We start from the raw sequence: 21,360 nt of genomic DNA, 5'->3' as shown, positions 1-21,360 counted from the left end.
GGGGTGCTCACAAGGGGGTGAGCCCATCTCACCTGAAAGTGGCTCAGAGCTGGCTTCTATCCTGAGGAACTGCTTTGCCCCAATTTAGCAACAGGCTGTGGGGACTGGCACGAGAAACTTAGCAAAATGGGGCTCGACCGCCCCCCAACCCTGTTACGGCCAGGAATTGAAAGGAGGGGGAAAAACCCTTTCAGAATGCACACACAGGACACTGAATTAAAAACAGAGAAAAATCTAATAACTAATTGGTGAAACCATAAAAGCTGCCATAAAAGACATTTTCCTTAAACTACTTTACGCAGGGCTCTATAATTCTAATGTCACGTCTTATTTATGTTGCTGTGTAATGAAAGCTGTGCTGGGAGCTGAGAAAGAAAAGAATTGAGCTGTTTCCCAAGCCAGGAGGGGAAGTCCATCTATAGGTCTCCAAACTGAGATTTGTTTGGAAATACAGAGAGGTTGGGGAGGTGAATTTATTTACTCCGAAAGCCTCTGAGCAAAAATGCTTGCAGTGAGCATCTCTCTCCCACCACCACACTCTCCTCCCCCATGGCTGTGATCACTTCCCATTTATCAAGTGGGTTCAATAGTGTTTCCCAAACTAGGGTGTGAATGCATGAGACAAACCTATGCCACTCAGAGTAAACTTTTGAAACCAGGTGTTTGCCGTGTAAAATAGGCAAAGGGGTATGCTTTCAGCTTCTGGGGGGATCCATATAAACATGAACCCCCTTTTCACAAGGTATTCATGAATTTGCAAAGCTCCATAGGCCATACCAATGCCCAATTTGGAGATTCTAGAAAAGTACTATTTGTTGTTATTCCAAAGATCAAACAGGCTCTTTCCCCCTTCTGAAGTGTATGTGACCATGCAGAGCAAGCTAACTGTCAGGAAATGAGGAATAAGTTACAAGACTGAGAACCGTGGGTAAACAAGGGGAGAGGGCTGCAGTGGGCGTCCTGGAGAACTGAGGGGGGAGGCTTGCTTCGGGAAGGGAGGCCAGTGGCTAGGGTGTATTTAGTCTGTGAAAATTCACTACACTCTTACGATACGTGATGTTTCCTCGATGCAGACTATACTTCAGTCAAAAGCTTTAAAAACAGCCCATGTTCAAATGAGTCTCTTAAAAGAGATGCACAGGGTGGTTAGTCTGGATACAAAAACACTGAAATACTGTGCCGCTTTCCCAGGGAAAATGTCGATCACCCTGAAAATGCGGGGGCCCTCTGAACTTGGCTGATTTTCAAAGCAAGATGAGGTTGTTTTTAGAAACAATTTGCCTTCTATTAACAATGAAATCCAATTCGGCTTTGACTATTAGAAAGTGAAACATATATACAACTTAGAGGGACTGTGGAAGTATCAAACAGATAGGGCATTATTTAGGTAGGCTCTACACTCAAGGCCACTTTACACCATTACGGACCAGACTAAACAAACCTGACCCACAGGGTGACCCTCCCAGGATCCCCAAAGATTGGAAACTCCCGAAAAGGCAGCCCTGACCAGACTTTACAGCCTGGTAATGGCATGCAAACGACACTCCAGTCTCTGTCACGCAGCCAAAGGTTGGTGTTGTATATGAGAGCAATTTCCTCAAGAATTCAGAGGAAAATGTGATACTTTGCCTTTTATGTATGGGGGTCACAACAGCAAGTGTATTTACGAGCCGGAGACGCCCGAGACCCTCCTGAGGAGTGCCTGTGGAATCAGCCTGCCCCAGCCAGCGGCTGCCTCTCCTCACCCCTGCCTCATCGGCTGGCAGTGGCCAGGATGTCAGATGTGGGAGGGAGAGCCCACTCGCCCAGAACAAGAAAGACCTCATTTGCAGGAAATTTTCAAAGCTGAAACTGTGTCTAGGAAAACATCATGGAGAGGCCGAGTCACTCTTCGCTGGAAAGCAGGTTTCACTCACACCCTCGCTATCCCCAACACAGGCATTTCTTGCCTGATCGCACGGCGCTCTGAGGTCTGGCCTGTGCTTGTAATTCAACCGTGCTCACCTAGAAAATGTTGGCAGCAGGCAGCCCTGGGTCCAGCTTCTTCAAGGGCCTGTTTTCACATGTTCCAATTACATGATTACATACACCACACGAGATGATTCGGAGCTGTCCTGCAGGGAATTCGTTACTCCAAAAAGCCCCTCAGCAAGAGGTTGGCTGTGAAACGGGATGTAGTTGCTGATGGGGTTGAGGGGAGGAGGGAATTGAAGGGGAGGGATGGAGAGGCGAGAAAGGCAGGAGAAGGGGGAAGGGAGGAGAGAGGAGGGGGAGGGAAGGGGAGGGGGGAGGGGAGAGGAGAGGGGAAGGAGAACACAAAGAGAATACAAGCTATCACTACACGCACTGATGAGAACATAAGCTTTTGGGATAACTTCAAGGTGAAACACCACCATGACTTACCAGGAACTTTTTACCTTCCTTACTTTTTCCTCTCACAGAATAGACCAGGCACTTAATAGCTCCTTCCTAGGTGCCTTTGGCTGCTACCCAGAGGTCTCTGGGACCTGGGGGAAAGGGAGTTGTGCCCCTGCCTCCAGACACCCAGAACCTCTTCTCTCTGCTCCTTCCAAGATCAGGCCCTCTCAGGACCACCAGGGAGGGATCCAGGCCTACGATCCTCATCAAGAGCAAACATGTTTTTCCTAGATGTCTGTGGACCCTAGGAAAATGACATAAACTCCCCATGGAGGTCTCGAACTCTCCATGGAGGTCTCATTCACAACCTCTTCACCCCCACCGAGAACCAGAATTGAGTCTGATCTGTCATCTTTTTCAGATGATCCCTGGCCCCACGCACGTTCAAACAACACGCCGCTTTCGGCCTATACTGCAGTACGTTTCTGCTCAGGTAGAACACAAGCTTCGTGTTGGAGACAGGCGCCAAAATTTAGGTTTGGGAGCACGTGCACCTTGGTTTTTTTCTTCCTTAAAACGACTAACCTGCTTTCAACAAATAAAAAGAAAGGTAGCGTGGCTCCCAGGGGAAGTGTAGACACGGCCTGATGATGGGGGACAGCAGCCGGCAGAACCTCCTGCCCTGGAAAGAGGGGAGGGTGCTAGTTCCACGAAGCCCGGGGGCCTTAGGATGAACAAAGCCCTCCACTGGGAGGAGCCTGTGAGGTTCACTCACCTCCCAAAAGGGAGAGGAAATGACTCCTTCCTAAGCGCGACCAGGCCCGAGCACTCGCCTGCTCCAGTTTCTGTCCATGTTCCACCAGAAAGCAGAAACGAGGTGGGGGGCCCAACAACCAGCCCAGTGGCCCCACATCCTGCAGCGGCAGTAGTCCCCTTTCATCTCCACGAGAGTCACTTCCCAAGTGACCCCGGCCCCACGTAAGTTTAAAAGAAGCATTGCTTTCAGCCTGGTACCCACAGCACATGTCTGTCCTCCAGTCAAGGGGCCTTTATTTCATCCGTCCCCCTTCTCCCCCGCCCTCCAATCCCCTCTAGGGGAGTTCAGTTATGCATGTTGCATGAAATGAGGACCACAGGCCGGGCCTCTACAAACTGCTAATTGAAAACCTTGTCAGAAGTGGGAGGAAGAGGCAGAGGGGGGAAAAAACAACAACCCTTAACAGGACCCCCTCGTACTGTGAACAGCAATGCGCCTCCCTAAAGGGCGGGTCTTGCTCCATCACGGCCACACCAGAGTCCTTCCTCCCCTCACAGAGGTCTTGGGGCGACAGCTCTGGGTGACAGTGCCTGACAAATCCAAACAGGCTGGAAGAATGCAGCAAATGGGCCTCCAGACGCCCGCCCAACTCTGGGGCTCACTTGCTCTTTGAGCACAGGGTGCAGGCTGCTCTGGAGCCAGGCTGCCTGGGTTGGGACCTGGCCGCTCCGCTCTCAGCTGTGAGGTCCTAGGCAAGCGATGTACCCGCTTCTGTAGAATATAGATGAGATTTGCACCTGTTTCGTGGGGCCATTGTGAGGATAAACTGTGCTGATATACAAAGAAGGATCCCCCCTCAAAACCTGAAATTTATTTATTAAAAAAGTGTATTTATCTCATATGGTTGAACTCCAGTCACCTTCGAAGTACTCTCCATTTGATGCAGCACACTTATGGAGGCGTTTTTTCCACTGCTCAGAACGGTTTTTGAAATCATTGGTTTGATGCCTGCTGTGCCTCTGCCATTTTTTGTTTCAGCTCTTGTACATCAGCAAAACGCTTTCCTTTGGGGACTTTTTCCATCCAGAGAAACAAACAAACAAACGAAAATTCACTTGGGGAGAGAGGGGATGAATAGGGAGGGGGGAGCATGGGGGTCATGACTTTTCTGGTCAAAAACTTCTGAACACTCAGCACAGTGTGGGCAAATGCACTTGGAAATCACCCATCATGAAATGGGCGAATGCATTGAAAGTCTTCAAAAAAATTCATTGAAGCCAAACACAGCCTCTCACAACAACGCCAGCTGGTACACTGATACAGATAGGTTCATAGAACACTCACCTAGCAAGGGAAGCCTGTACAACAAGGGGCCTGCCCTCCAGAAGGTAATTCTGGTTCTTTTTTGTGTCCCCCCCTCATATGTAAGCAATTCACACAACACCTGATAGAGTGACAACTTGAATATTTTGCTCTTGTTTATAATAATGAACATGCTCCCCTTGCCAGATTGAAGAATGGTCGAAACCAGGAGAGGTGGGCTGAGACTTCTGTTCTACCCCCATTTCATAGGTAAATCAGGTCCCAGCTCTATGGAGGCCTCCAGACGGAAAGGGGAGTGAGAATGCGTGCATGTGGTGAAGTGGAGAGAGGAAGGTGCTAAGAATTCAGTGGGGGGAGAATGCAAGGGTAAGAGGGAAGACAATCTAATATTTTTCAATTACCTCTTTTATAACTAGGTGTTTTCATGCATTTTGAACAAAGCTGTAAGGTAGTTAGGCTCATCCCCATTTTCCACTCAGATTCTGAGGCTCAGAAAAGTCGAATAAGCTCCTGAAAGTCCCAAGGTTCCTACATGTGACATTTGGGTTTCCCTTCGATTCCCCAAAACTCCACTCCTGCCACTTCCTCCCACACACTCTGCTCTGGGGGTTTCTTCCTGCCTTTGAGGAGGGACAAAGAAACCCTTGTATAATGATGTGAATCCAGTTCTGAGGAGTTAGATGTATTTTCCGAACACTACACTTAGAGAAGCTTTCTTCCGGATATTGGAGCCTTCCTTGCAAAGGTCTTGAACTGCCTTCTTCATTGACAACGGAAGTTTCCATCCCATATTTCCATGTCTAAGGTAGGTGGGATGTGTCTGAAGGAGTGAAGAGAAGCCTTTTACTGCTTCCCTGTGCAGAGCTCTGGCTGAGGTGTTAACACCCAGGTCAAGAACATAAACACCGAGTACGTGAAAAACACCATGATTACAATGGTGGGGACTTTATCAAAGGCCCTCCCAAATCACTCCCAATTATGTGGCATGAAATGCCTCCATTAGGAAAACGGCGATGATTTTATACCTACTGATGAGGATAATGACTAATATATTCTGTCAACAGGCATGACAGCTGTCTGTACATATTTTGGAGGCGATTATTTTTAGATGCTGTAACTGTACCTCCAGCTATTTTAACTACTAAATTTTGTTGACACCACGCAAGGAGGCTTACATGGAAAGGTTAAAATTCCTCTTCCCAGCTGTTTCTCTTCCTTGCATCATGTTTGTCTCATTATTCACTGGGATCCATAAATCTGCCACTCAGATCCCAGGCCCCGTGATGTGCTGCAGGGAAATTGCTAATGTCACTAGGAAACAAAATAAAACGGAACACCGGGTTCCCAGCATCCAGCATTCCGCCGTGCTGCGTCCCGCCTGGCAGTGTTCTAACCGTCCTCTGGCACGCTGACCAGAAGAGCTGCTGTCTGGTAAGGGACATGCGCTTCACTTCCTCTGGGCCAGCTCCCCATTTGCCAAACCAGGGGGTGGGAGAGGAAAGGAGGTGGAAAGATTTGCAAGATGGACTCTAATTTTAAGACAAAAGCCATCCCATTAAATCTTAACAGATGTTTCACAAGTTTAGAAGATTAAGAAAGATTTCAGCATCAAAAATCAAAGAAAATACTCCATGACCTTAAAAAAGGATAAAACACAAAGCTCTAACAAACCCAAAGTCCACTTTGACAGCTGTCTCCAACGGAATTGACGAGGTGCTATTGATGTTTGGATTAAACCATGCCTCTGTGATCAAGTGCTCAAACATGGGATAAAAGACAAATATATTCTTTAATCCTCCTCACTAATTTTGTCTAGACCCTGAAAAGCAATGGATGCCAAACAAATGTTGAAAGTGGCTTCTCTTCTGTTTATTGACAAAACTATTTTTATTCCATTAATTTGCCACGTATCTTATCAGCATTTAAACTAACACAAGGAAATCCACAGACAGGACTGAACTCTCCACAAACAGATGGCTGCAATGACCAAGGCCACTAAAGGTAAAATCAATAGAGGATAATGCTAGGAAGTGAGGAAAATGTTACAGGAAAGTGTAAAAGAAAAATTGGATTCCTTTTTCCTTTCTTTCTTTCTTTTTTTTTTTTTTTGCTAAACTATAAAGTAGCATTGGGAATTCTAATTCTGAGCCCAGAGAATTTTAACAGAAAGGAAGAACAACTTTCTTTTCCTAAGGAAAGGGTGAAGAGGCAATTAAGTCATTAATTACTCTCTTTGTCTATCGCTGTCCAACTCGTCAAACTTGGCCTCTTCTGTCTTCATCAAAGGTGGAGCTCACTCTACTTTACAATAAGTACCTCTTAATAAGACAATCTCATGTTTCAAAAGCTGTTCTACGAGGAATTTAGATGAAGAGAAATTAATATCACACTTAGCAGCAGACCCCAGAGCTTGACAGCTGTGCAGCGCCCGTATCAAAGGTCCTCAAACGAGCAGGGAGAAGTTCCAGGGACAAGGCCACCGTTGAGAAACAGCGTGCTGTGTGCAAAGGGCAAGGAGTCTGGGGTCTGGTACAGAAGGAGAGATGGAACTGCCATTAATGCTAAGAACTGAGAGCCAATCCACACCTCCCTTTAAAGGGGACCAGGAGGGAAAATAGGTTCTCTGCAGAAGGACCCCTCAAAAACACCTGAACGCCCTCAGAAAGTCACTGGGGAGACAGTGTCTGAGGAAAAGAGTTAGATCCATCTACTGCATCTCTAGGGGTCAGACCAACTCCAGGGAGACTTGCTGGGCAGGCCTCCACACCCCTACCCCTCCAGCACGCCTTCAGCCCCCTACAGACCCCTTCTGCCAGCTATACTTTCCAGACAGTCGACTGGTATCTCCACGAAGAGACCCCTCTCTGGTGTATGTGATTAATACAATCCTTCAGGGAGCTCAATGAGCTTCTTTGAAAAAATCTTTTTTTAAAGTGACAAAGTGTGATGCTTCCTTGGTTTGCTCTCCCACGTCAAGTTTTCTGTTGCTGATCTAGAAGGAAGCGTTCATTTGTTTCATAAGATCTTGAACCAGTTCTCCCCAGTGGCAAAGAGAGAGAAAGCCACAGCACACCACACAGTTGCACATGCAGGCAAGGGACACGCAGGAGCATACATTCGAGAGCCACTTTGGAAGACTGGACCGTGCTTGCGAAAGATGCCCCAGTTTCCAAAAGATCCAGCCAGCTGAAACTCTAGGAAGCATGATGAGGAGTTTCAGCTAAGAATCTGTTGACTTCATCCTCACATACTCTGCCTGCAAGATGCTGGAATTACATAAGTACTCATGTAATAACAACAGCTTTATTTTTGTGTGTTGCTATGGAATTTTGAAAACAAAACAAAGAAACCCACTGATCAGTAATTGTGACAAAACTTCTTAGCCCCAGCACTGAGAATAGGGCCTAATTATTCCATAAACACACTTTGATTTGTTTACTTCAACGTCAAATTAACTTCAAATATGGAACAGCTGACGCTGATTTGTGACGGTACACAATACTGCCTCAGAGTGCGCTCTGCTACCTTGTGCAAATCTCTCTTTTTAAATGGAGTCATTTGCAAAAGTCTCTCCATAGGGTGCCCCACATACAAGAGAAGAAAACACATATGCACTTTATTTAAAAGAAAACTGTTTCCCAAACAGGGTGTGTACGTGTCTGTGATCCCACATTTTGGCTCACTCTCATTTGCCCCTTTACACAAGAGAAACAGAAACAGTTTGGGGGGAAATTAGCAGCTTGTGACTAAGAGATACTTAGAGATATAATGCAAGCCTAGGAAAATTAAGAACTACACAGAAAAGAAACTTTAAATTGTTGGGGGGAATTGGTATGTGCTGAGGGAAACAGGAGAAAGCCAAGAAAGGGAGAAAGAGGCAGACTCGGAGTGAGGCCTGCACGGATCATCTGGTTAACAAGTACCTACTGAGTGCTTAGTTCATTCCTGTTCCTTGAACTATTCTATAAGCTTACTTCTCTAAGCAATCTACAAGTATTGGCCCACGTGTTCCTCCTATTAACTCTACGTGGTAGGTACTATTAACATCCTCGAGTTAGAGAAGAGGATGCTGAGACACAGAGAAGTTAGTAGTTAGCCCAAGAGCACAGGGCTAGTAAGCAGCAGAGTTTGGGATTCAAATGCAGATGTTCTCTCTCCCCAGTTCACACTGTGCTAAGATGCTTCTCTGAACCATATTCCCAACCCTGGACTCTGGGCTAACCACACATTCCTTGCCCCCAAGAAGCTTCTAGCTAGAGGACAATTACAATACAGTGTAGTAGGTCTGTGAATGTAAGCACAGAATGGTGTCCCAGGATACCCAGCCAGTCTTAGAGTGGGTGGGTGGGAAGACTAGTCAAGACTTTCCAGATGTTTGAGTGCAGGCCTATGAAGCAAAGAGTCGCTGGTTCGATTCCCAGTCAGGGCACATGCCTGGGTTGCAGGCCAGGTCCCCCAGTAGGGGGTGTGCGAGAGGCAACTACACATTAATGGTTTTTGCCCTCTCTTTCTCCTTTCCTTCCCCTCTCTCTAAAAATAAAGTAAATAAAATATTTTTTTAAAAAAGACTTTTCAGATGTAAAGTAGGGTTTTTCAACTTCAGCACTATTGGTATTTCAGGCCTGAGAGTTCCTGGTTGTGGAGGGCTGACCAGTACATTAGCAGCACCTCTGACCTCCAACCACTACATGTCATTAACATACTTCTCCCCCAGTGTGATGCCCCAAAACGTCTTCAAACATTGCCAAAAGTCCCCTGAGGACACCTGAGAATCACTAATCTAAAGGAAGTGGTGTCCAAGGGAGACCTGAATGATGAGTGGTAGTTACCAGAAAAAGAATCAGAAGGGAGGCCCAAGCAGAGCATATAGCACAGAAACCCTGAAGAGAGAGAGGTTGTCACTTCCAGGAGCTGAGAGCAATTTAACATGAGCAGTTCCTAGAGTTGGATAGAGGACATTAGGAGAGGCAAGTCTGGAGAGGCAAGCAGGGTCACCATGAAAGGCCTCCTACTCTTCATCTGGGAGTCGGACGTACCTTAATGCAGGTCAGAGCTGTGAAAGAGACGATGACAGGAGACTCGCACTCCAGAGCCCTCGCTCTAACCTCTGCACGGACAGCAAATTGCAAAAGAACAGGACTTTAGACCTGCCAAGACGCCGTTAAGTTTTTCACTTTCTATGCGTGCATGTTGATCCCTTTTCCTTTTAAATATAGTATTAACATTTAAAATTAAATGTGTATTCTTCACATGTAAAAAGCTCTTATGCATTGATATGAAAAAGGTGATCACACCAATAGCAAAAACTGAACAAGCAGTTCACAAAGAGGAAGTGCAATTGGCCAATAAATGTGAAAAAAATGTTCTAACTTTTCCCAGTGATCAAATAAATGCCAACTAAATCATGAAACCCCATTTTCTTTTTTTAAAATATATTTTATTGGTTATACCATTACAGTTGTCCCATTCCCCCCTTCACTCCCCTCTACCCTGCACACCCCTTCCCCCACCATTTCCCCCCTTTAGTTCATGTCCATGTGTCATAAGTTCTTTAGATTCTGTATTTCCCATAGTATTCCTGCCCTCCCCCTGTCTATTTTCTACCTACTGTCTATACTACTTATTCTCTGTACCTTCTCCCCTCTTCTCCTCCTCCCACTCCCCTGTTGCTAACCCTCCATGTGATCTCCATTTCTATGTTTCCGCTCCTGATCTAGCTGTCCTCATAGTTTACTTTTGTTTTAGGTGTGGTTGTTAGTAACTGTGAGTTTGCTGTCCTTTCACTGTTCATATTTTTTATCTTCTTTTTCTTAGATAAGTCCCTTTAACATTTCATATAATGAGGGCTTGGTGATGATGCACTCCTTGAATTTGACCTTATCTGAGAAGCACTTTATCTGCCCTTCCATTCTAAATGAAAGCTTTGCTGGATAAAGCAATCTTGGCTGTAGGTCTTTGGATTTCATGACTTGGAATATTTCTTTCCAGCCCCTCCTTGCCTGGAAGGTCTCTTGAGAAATCAGCTGACAGTCTGATGGGAACTCCTTTGTAGGTGACTGTCCCCTTATCCCTTCCTGCTTCTAGGATTCTCTCCTTCATTTTAATCTTGGCTAATGTAACTATGACGTGCCTTGGTCCGTTCCTTCTTGGGTCCAACTTCTTTGGGACTCTCTGAGCTTCCTGGACCAGAAGGAAGAAAGAAACAACCAAACAGAAAAGAATGAAGAAACAAGAATTCAAAAAAATGAGGAGAGGCTTAGGAACCTCGAAGACATCTTTAAACGTTCCAACATCCAAATTATAGGGGTACCAGAAGGGGAAGAGGAACAGCCACGAGTGGAAAACTCATTTGAACAAATAATAAAGAAGAACTTCCCCAGTCTGGCAAAGGAAATGAAACCCCATTTTCTATCATACTGGCAAACAATATTTTAACTTATTGCAGCATCTCCTGTTGACATGCACAGAAACTACACTCTCCTGCATGGCGGTGGGAATTTATACTGGAGCTTCTTTACTAGAAAACAACTGAGGAAAAATAATAATAAAACTGTATTTTGTAAAGAATTAAATGACAAACTACTGAAATAATCTACACATCCAGTAAGAGATTAGTTCATCAAATTATAGCAATTCTGGGTAATAGTTTTATCCTCAATTTTGGGCCACTGCTAATAAGGCTAACACATGTTAAAGGGTATAGAAAAAGCCCCCATTGTCACTAGTGCCTGACACATGGTATATGTGCTGCCGAAGTGAGCACAGTGCCTGACACATGGTTAAGCACTAGTAAATATTAGTTACATGCCCCCTGGCTGGTGTAGCTCAGTTGGTGAGAGGATATCCCATAATCAAGAGGTCACAGTTCGATCCCTGGTTTGGGTGCATACAAGAGGCAACTGAGTGAAGCTGCTCTCTCCTTTCCTCTGTCTCTCTAAAAGAGCATTAAAAATGTCTCTGGGTGAGTTTTAATTAATCAATTAAAGTATTAGTTACACGAGCAAGTGAGGTGAAGCAACTAGAACAATCCGAGCTACATTCTGAAGTTGACTCCTACTGGACTCAGAGGAGGATGTAAACTTGTACTCAGTGTGATTTAGGTACGCCTGAACGACCTGATAAAGCATCATCTTTCCCTGAAGTTCACAGCCACCTAAAATTGTCTCACGTCTTAGCATGCATTTATTGGGTTTAAAGGTAAGATGAGGCATTTCTTGGCCCACTAAAACTCATCTCTAAGAGAGTCAGAAGTTAAGTAACTTACCCAGAATCACACAGCAAGTGAGTGTCTCTGACTGTATTTAAACTCGGCTGTATCTGAAACAAAACAAAGCACCAGATGAGTTTGGTAGACACTTATGAGTCATATTTGCATTCCTACTTCTCCCAAATTTATGGCACTGACTGTACACCTTACTGTCAATCATTATTATAGGGTCTTGTCCTGTGCCATTTTACTATTTTACATGTGGGCCTGACACTACTTCCCAACTAGGTCTGAAGTGATTGAAGGGTAAGCAGCCTCTCCCTGTTCTTCTTCTGTCTCTGCAGAAACACGCACCCTGATACCCCAGTACTTAATGCAATACTTTATACAAAGTAGGTAATAAATAGGTGCTTACAGAATAAATGAGTACTCATAAAGATTTCCATGATGTGCTTAAGGATCAGACCATGACAGCAAAGAAATTGGAAGACAAATAACAAAGAAAAATATTACAGCAAAGGTTTTAACAAAGGGTTAAACCTTTTATTCTGCCCTGGCTGGCGTAGCTCAGTGGATTGAGTGCGGGCCTGCGAACCAGACGATCGCGGTTCGATTCCCAGTCAGGGTACATGCCTGGGTTGCAAACCGGTTCCTTGCAGGCTAACTACCAGCAGGGGATGCACAAAAGGCAACCATACATTGATGTTTCTCTCCCTCTCTCCTTCCCCTCTAAAAATAAATAAAAATCTTTAAAAAAAAAAAAACCTTTTATTCTGTAAATAGCCTATTAAAAACACACCAAGACACCAGTGTAGAAATAAAACAAAGGGCATAGCCAAAAATTCAGGAAAGAGATTTCAACTAATTTGTAAATGTAGGGAAATATATACCCTTTCTAGTAATCAAATAAATGCAAATAAAATATAAGATGCTATTCTTGCATGTCAAATTGGCCAAAATTTTAATTATTATCTTAATAGTAATACCCAATGTTCATGGCAATGAGATGGAACATACTGGGGGCAAAGGGCCTTAAAGAGCCTTCTACATTAATAAGGATCTTTGGCTCAGTAGTTCTGTCCCTGCAAATCTGTGCCAACCAAACAATCCCGAATACAGCGAAGGGTGTACAGGGACCCGCAGCGTGGGCTTGAAAAGTCAGATGCACCTAAACTCAAGTCCTGGGTCCACCATTTCCTTGCTGGGTGACTTTGGGCAATACACTCGTCTCTGTGAGTTCATTTTCTCACCTGTAAAATGGATCTAACAGTTGTCTCTAATCACAGAGTAGTTGTAAGGATTAAGTGAAAGAACGTCTGTAAAATGCTAAGCACAAAGTGAGCACATAGAAAGGGCTCCATAAATACTATCCAGCATTATTATCACAAACAAAAAAAGCTTTACACATTCATATCCATTGTAATATATGACGAAAAAGGCTGAATTTCCAACTGTGGTGGTATGGTTAATTGAACAATAATATAGTCATTCAATGACATAGTATGCAACCTTTAATTTAGTGTGTTTAGATTGTGGAACTTCACTACATAAATTTATGAAAAGTGTGTAACAACATGAAAAATGCTTCTGTAACTAATGTGACCTGTTTTAGAAGTTGGGATATAAAATAAGGTCACATCTCTTCTAAGACTGATATTGAGATGATCCAAGCCTCCACCTCCCTGCTGAGAAAAGCTCCTTCTTCCCTCTCTGGGGTCCTTCCTCCCGTGATAAGCTCAGCAATCAACGCCCAAGGGGTCAACCTGCATTGCTCTCACGTGTGGCCAGGTCACAGCTCGGGCACCCCACCCCCAACTCATTCAAAGCCAGAGGACTCCTTACTGAGTGTTTCAACACAATATTATCAGGCACCAAAATAATTTGGAGGGGGAAAGAGCGCAAAATACTCTCAGTATTTCCATATCCAGAGGCAACCATAATTGATAGCTGGTGTATTTCATTCCAGAGTTCTCTTCTAGGTACAGACTCTTTTTCTGAGTTATGATTACCATGTTAAAAAAAGAAAAATTGTAGGCTCTGGCCAGGTAGCTAAGTTGGCTAGAGTGTTTTCCCAATACAGCAAGATTGTGGGTTCAATCCCCAGTCAGGCCCCATAAAAGAATCCACTAATAAATGCATAAATAAGTGGAACAACAAATTGATGTCTCTGCTTCTCTCTCTCTCTGTCTCTCACCAATAAATAAAAACTTAAAAAAGATAGGAAATTGTATCTTCCAACTCCAGAAAAGAGAGAAAACCCCACCCTGGCAAGGCAGGATTTACCCACCCAGCTGTACCAGGCTGAGCGCCCCTAGATTTTGAGGCTGGTTCCCAAAAAATCGGCAGCAGTATTCTTCCGTGGATCCTAACAGGCCCCGTGTGACCGAATGTTTTGGAGTAACTGCAGCCTCTCCCAGCAGCCCGACTGATGACTGATAGCTGGGCCGACGCCGCCTTTACTGCCCTCACACTCCCAGGCACTCCCGCCCTCTCCTCCGCCACACAGTCATCTGTCTCATCCATCCACCCACACTGTATCTGTAAAACTAACGTTTGGAGATAAGACAAGATGAAGTCAAGACGTCATTAAAGGTGTCACGTTCTTATCATTGCTTACTTGGAGGATTCTTGGTTAGCCACTCTTGCAAAATTGACTATCAAAACGATGGAAATAAAGTAATCTAATAGGGCAAAGGCCACTCTAAGAGACAAACTCAGTTACTCCATTTTCTTCTGCTTACCTAAGCCTAATTGCCTGATTTGGCTATTCACAATTACTAGGTTTTTTTCTAGTGAACATGAGCAGCATCCAAAAGTCAGAGTTAGGTGAAGGCTATCTCTCCCATCACTATTTGATTACAGTGAAATTAAGTTTCAGACCAAATTCTGCCACATACACATTCATTGACTTAGCAAGCAGACCCACAACACTCATACAACCTCATTTGTAAGCCTGAAATTGCAGCTTCCTGCCCCTGTAGAAACTGTTAGGTTTACCAAAGGCAACAAGGCAGCAATGACCTTACGGCAGATTGCAGCTGACCTTATAATCAGATTCATGAGACCAGAATTCTCTGATCAGTGGCTGGGCACAGGACCATTTCAGAATGAAGCCTCTGGCACCATTCTGAAAGCTGTAAACTTCTGGACTGGAATGCCGTGCCCCTTTATGCAAATATAGAGGGCCTCTGCCTCACCTGTGGCCAATCCAGAGGCCTGGAGCGCTGCTCACTCCACCCATGAATGCTAACAAAGCTTCCGATGTTGGTCAGTCACAGAGATCGCTGACATCCACCCCTGCGGTGTGGGACTCTGATTAGGAGCCTTCAGAACTAACTGCCTAACCCTGAAGTGTATGCTCCCTCTTAGGGTAACAGACTGTCACCAGGACATGGATCAAAATAAATGTACGCACAAATACACATGTCACATATACCGACCCGGCAGTGCACTTTTGTGTGCATGAACACACAGAAGTGATAGACAAATAGAGATGTGCATGTGTGTGTATGCATACACAACTTCATGTATAAGGTGGGTATGGTTATCCACCTTATACATGTGTACGGTTCCCCATATCCCACCTCATACATGTGTATGGAGTATGTATGTACACATATGAGGGATATACACATGCACATGTGCAGATGTGTGTGTAGAAGTATACTTGCATGTAAGTATGTATCTATAAATATATAAGTATATGTAAAAAGATAAAATCAGGCTTTCTCTGTCAAAGTATTTCAAAGAAAATTACAGGCAACACACTATCCCCCTCCTATTAAAGACAAAAAGGCTTTAAGATTCAGATAAAAAGAAGAAGGTAGGTAGGAAAATTTTAAAGACCTCATTCCATTTTTAGGATGAATGTTAAAGGCTGAATACATTAGACACATAGGAAAATAATCCCACTATTAGTATAATCACTTGCATCTGTCAAATGTGCCCTGATGTACAATACACTTTCCTTTACTCTAGAGGACCCCAAAGAAACACAACTTCAGATGAAATTGCAAAAGAGAAAGGATATCATCATCCAGTGCTGAATCTTGTCAAAAAAAATTATATCCTCAAACCACTCGGAGGCCAAATGATTACATCCCCTAGGACAGATGCCACAGAGGAGAGACGGAGAAGTTCAAGAGCAGAGCGAAGAGGGAGCACCCACAGCTGCCAGGAAAATCAGGGGTCCCAGCTGAGCTGGGTCTGGCAGAAGACGTTTGCCTGGCCGAGAGGGGGACGTCCGCCTCGACACAGACAGAGGAAGCCAGGGGGCCTCTCTGTCAGAGAAAGGAGAATTAGAAGAGATTGTGTACTTAAAAGCTGGCACATGCTATCCATATGCAAAAACCCATGTTATAAAACCAGGAAGCAGGCAACACAGAGCTTTGTGCTGCACCTGAATCGGAACCTCAGCTCTGCCCCAGCCAGCGGCATGACCCTGGAATGGTCTCTTCCCCGCTCTGTACCTGAATCCCACAGGTCTCATGTGAAAACTGTCCGGGTGCCTCCCACAGGCCAAGCAAAATCAAAGACTGGAAAGTGTATCAGAGAGGTAAGCACTTTGCAAAATAGAAGACATTATTTCATCACAACTAGAAGATATTTCCCTGAGTCCAACTGCACTAAAAGGGAAACTCAGGGGGTCAGAGTGAGAAGGAGAAAACTCAAAAATCTATTCTGCAGCAGAGAGTAAGGAAGCCTGGGTCAAGGAGGTCTGGGTCAAGCCTTGACCTTCCAGTCCCCCGCCCTCTCTGGCATGATGCTGTAGGCACTTGTAAGTGGGCTCTGAAAGAACTGAGGCAGGTCTAAAGGTGTCTCTTGAAAATCCCACATTGAATGAGGCGTCTCCAGCTATTGAAGTCCTAGCATGAGTGTCACCCACCTCCCTCTCCCAGATAAAAGAGAAAAAAGGCAGTCCTGGGGCTACGGTGGCCTCCCCATCCTTTACACAGAGCCAGGAGCCCGTATAAGGGCTCCCCAGTAGGGATAAGGAGTCAAAGGTGGTGCCCTTGCCTCTTAGTCTCTTAATCCTCACTTTAAGCCCAATTAAGTCTTCAAAGTGAATCTTTGATCAGAATGAAATTGTTGTTTAATTGAAAAGGCTGCTTTTCAAGAACAGTTGGGGTTCCCCCAAGGGGCAGTCATTTTAAAGCATTTCTACTAATGGGAGGGTCTCTTGGGTTTAAGTGTCCACATCAAGAGTGCTGGCTCTGGGCTCTGGCAGGTGTCAGGGGCCTCGCTGCTCACTGGAAGTAAATAGATGCTTGAAAAGAGGAAGCTAAACCAAGTCCCAACAAAGTGTCTTAAACAGGGCCCCCCTTAAGCTGGTCACTGGCGGCACATGAGTAGCAGACCACCGTTAATTCACAATATGAAGTCATGACAGATTTTCAGTCATGCAACAAGCCTTTATTGAGCATCTACTATGTGCTGGCACAAGAGCAGTCACTGAATCATTAAAGGTGAATAAAATGTGGTTCTGGGCCTCAGGGAGTTCAAACCTAGTGGAGTAAACCCAGAGCAGTCGACAGACAGCTTCTGGGGTGCCTAGGGGCCTGACCTTCCTGCCCCTGGGGTTGGTGCTGGGGACAGACCAGACTGCTGAGATCAGTGCTTCAGGAGAACTTCTCTGTTCCCCCAGATCTCCTTGAGTGCTTGTTAAATGCAGGTTTCTGACTCAGTGGGCCTGAGCGGGGCTGAGATTCTGTGCTTCTAACAAGACTCCAGGGAGACGCTGAAGGTGCTGCAGGTGTGCAGAACACACTTGGCACAGTAACCTCCTAGAGGACACTGACAGTTGAGCTGATTCTTAAAAAGTGAGTGGAAGTCTGCCAAGGTAGGAAGAAGTCAGGGGTATTGGGGGGCAGCCTCATGGCCCAGGTACAGCTGTGAGGGGGTGGAGGGTTGAGAAAAGTCCAGGAGCTTTGATTTGACTTGAATGGGAAGTGAGAGGAAAGGCTGGAGAGAAAGACAAGGGAAAGGTGAAAATGAAAAGGGAAAATTCCACAGGGGCATTTGTATGTCTGGCTGGGGCATTTGGACTTGCTGGAAAAGGCAGTAGAGACTGCTGAAAAACGTTTTAGCTTGTAAGAGATATGGTCAAATGGCATTTTAAAGAGATCTCCCAGCCAAGAGTATGGGAAGTGAACCAGCAAGGGCTAAGACTGGCAGGCAGAAGGGAAGCCAATAGGAAGGCTATTGCTGTGTCACGAACGGGGAAATGGACGGAATCGGGAGATAGCAGGTAGATACCATCAATAGGCATTATTTCTCCACAGCTTCAAATCAACCTTCCCCACAGGAATTTGATTTGGTCAATGGTTCTTCAGTGCTCTCAAAATAATTTTAAAATTCTTCTGTCTGGCTTTCAAAACACACTACAGCAAATTTCACCCCAGCTCTCCAGTGAACCCCCCACTATAATTCATGTGACTGCCCATCTGCCACCCTCCCTCTGACTTCGCGGGCTGTTCATACCTTCCAGGCTCAGCCCCGACGCCATGCTCCACTCTCACTGTTCCACACGGGGAGGGCCCCTGGGCTCCTCTTCCCACACCCACACTCCACTGTGCTTTCCGGCCGGCAGGCCAGCCTCCCCGTCAACGCTTCCCCAGACTGCCCCGTCCCCACTGGTCCAGTTGCCGGACTTCCTGCTTCAGTCTCTACTCAATCCCCAAGGGCCCTAGGGTTTTTAACGCCTTCTTTCATTTTCTTTTGCTTTTCGTAAACTAGCTCACCTTCCAGAAGTCCACCCATCGCATACATGTATGGATTGCGTACGAATGGTAAGAGGAAACCTGTGCACCCTCCTCTTGGATTCAGAAGCCAGCATCACCAAGATACATGAAGCTCCTGTGTGCCCCTCTTTGGTGGCCCTGTGTTTCTTTTACTGCGGACACTCCAAACAGCATAACCCGAAATGAGCCCTGAGTGGCAACACCAGTCCGCTACACCTTTGTTTCTTCCACGGCAATTGTCGCAATACTTTCTGTGCTAAAAATACGGGCATGCCACCAGCCGGTGTGGTGTATCTGTGGAAAAATGAGAGAAAATATTTTAAATCAGTTCTACCGGGAATTGTCCAAGGCATAGAGCCACTAACCCCTTGGCGTTTAGCAGACTATCCACCACAAGACAGACCCTCGGTAAATATTTATCTAACCGGATTCTGGATGTACTTCGTCTAGTGGACGTAACACAGACTCTGGCCAACGTCAGACATGAGACAATTGCACTAACCAAGTGGTCCCACAGCAGGGCCCGGCCCCTCCCACAGGGTGTGCATTACAGCCTTCAGGCTATAGGGAGAAATATTAGAACTTCTGCTTATACTCAGGTTTTTCTCAACCTTTTAAATGCTTTAAATGTTGGTACGGAGTGCACAGTGGATGGAACGCACGCAGTAAGTACGTGTGTGTGCGCCATGCACCAGTCGGTATCTCGTGCTACCTGGCGAGGCAGGTGGTGTGCAGCACAGTAGCACAGCAGCGCTTGGGTCAAAGGCCCCTCGCCAGAATGGACGGCAGGAAAATAAAGGGAAAGACCCAAGGCAGGGTCTCCCCACAGACTCGTAGGATCCATTTATTTATTCATTCATCCATCAAAAAATATATTTTATTGCTCTCACGGGCACCACGCTCTATTTCCCAAACGGCAGCGAGCAGAGACTGTGGAGCAGGCGTCGTCCACAGCCTAGCCACGCCCTGCCCGGTCCTGCCGCCCGCCGGACGCAGGCCGCTTCGTGGCTCAAACGCCAGGCGTCGCACCCTGGGTTGCCAGAGTGAGCAACTATGCATCCACACACGCCCCCGGCATAAAAGGATGAAGATGGACGAGTTCAACCAAACCCAGGCGCCTCGTCCTGGCATGATCTTTGTTCATTAGAACAACTGCTTAGCCTGGGGACTCTGTTCATATCTGCACGTCCCCGCCAGCAAAGGAGAAAACTCCATCCCAACAGGTGCATCAGAAAAAAACCTCTGCCTCTCCAAGATGCCCCCAGAATGCGAGATGGTGGAAACTGTCCTCAGCACAAGAAAGGCCTATGGATAGGGAATGTGATTGTAAATGTCCTTCACAAGATGTAAGGCAATCTGTTGTTTGCACTAAGTTGTAAATGGCTTGTGTGCAACGCTCTCTAGAAAGCCGGTTTTTCCGGAGGGCAAGATGGCAAAGACAACACCAGAAAGGCCTGTGGTACCTACAGGTGAAGTGGGAGGGTCTCAGGGGTGGAAAAACAGCCTTGGAGAGGAGCTGCCAGGCCACGGGGCCAGGGCAGCAGTGTTGAATTCATCGGTTTCTCTGAGGGCCATTTTAGGCCCCGCACTTGCCCACTGGCCTCAAAAACTTAGTTATTATAGAGAATGTTAGTGCTGGAAGCAAGCAGGGAGAGGCACCTGGCATAAGCTAGAAGCCAGACTCCTGACTGCTGGTCCAATAAGCCATCAGCAAACCTGGTAACAAAGGTAATTAAATGAAACGGAATTTTAAAAACTCTCAACCAGGTTCTCTGATTTGAAAGACTAGCTCAATTCCGTGCTCTTTCGGCTAAACGGTTTGAACCACTCAGCTCTGTCTCTCCCCTCTGGGTTTTTGATCTGACATTCCTGGCACTTCTCAGAGTTCTGCCAGAGGTGAGGGGGCCGCAGGGATCATTCTCTCTCACATTCCGCCCCAAAGGTGAACCTGGGAACAATGCACTATTGTCTCACTGGATAAAGTAAGTCAAAGAAATAGACTTCACTTACTCGGCAAGACTTAGGGTTGGATGTGCTATGGCAGTTGGAGGGAAAGAGAGCGAAGAACAACATGTAAATGCGCCTTCCTGCTTCCCAAGGATGAGAAGTTGAAACAGCCAAGTAGTTACATTGAACCCCAGGCACAGACACTGTTGGCTGAACTGGTCCACAGTTTGCAGAAGGGCGATCAGCTCCATTACATGACTTTCTGGAAGGTGTTATTTCATTTTAAACAATTCTACATCAAAACTATTTACAGTATGTTAAGATTTAAGTCCTAATCAGGAGCTCTATTTTAAATATGTAGGGATGCCATTTTAATACACTGGCCTTAGAAAACAATTATAAATATAATGTGAGTTTTCTAGGGCTATCACAACAAAATACTATAGACCGGGTAGCTGAAACAACAGAAATTTATTTCTTCACAGTTCTAGCACCTAAAAGTCCAAGATGAAGGTACGGGCGGGGCTGGCTTCTTCCGGGAACTCTCTCTTCGGCTGCTTTTCCCCACGTCTTCCCTCTGTGAGCATCTGTCCACATTTCCTCTTCTTGTAGGGACACCAGTCCTACTGGATTAGGGCCAACTAATGCAACGACCTCACTGACCTCTTTAAGGGCCCCCCATGGACAGTCATATCCTGAGGTGCTGGGGGCTGAGACTTCAACACACGAATTTTAGGGGTACACAATGCAGCTTGCGGGGGTATCAGATAGGCCTGCGCAGACAAGGAAGCGTGTTTGCCCTGAATGTCCCGAGGCTTCCTATAAAACCTGAGTATGATGCGTGCGGATACGCTTCTGGTAAAATTCCTGCACATTCTTAAGAGAAATGATGAGGGTCTGTAGATTACAGTCTGAAATTCATACAAAGGATAACACACACACGGCATTAGGATAATTTCCCTCAGAGGAACAGCTACTTTTTCATTCTGAACACTTTCAGACATCCAGAATCACTTCCCCTAAGCAAT

This window comes from Sturnira hondurensis, unplaced genomic scaffold (assembly GCF_014824575.4).
Source record: "Sturnira hondurensis isolate 20B ecotype Veracruz unplaced genomic scaffold, ASM1482457v3 Scaffold0006413, whole genome shotgun sequence".
NCBI lineage: Eukaryota > Metazoa > Chordata > Mammalia > Chiroptera > Phyllostomidae > Sturnira > Sturnira hondurensis.
The sequence above is the reverse complement of the archived record's forward strand: the minus strand, read 5'-3'. Positions refer to the sequence as shown.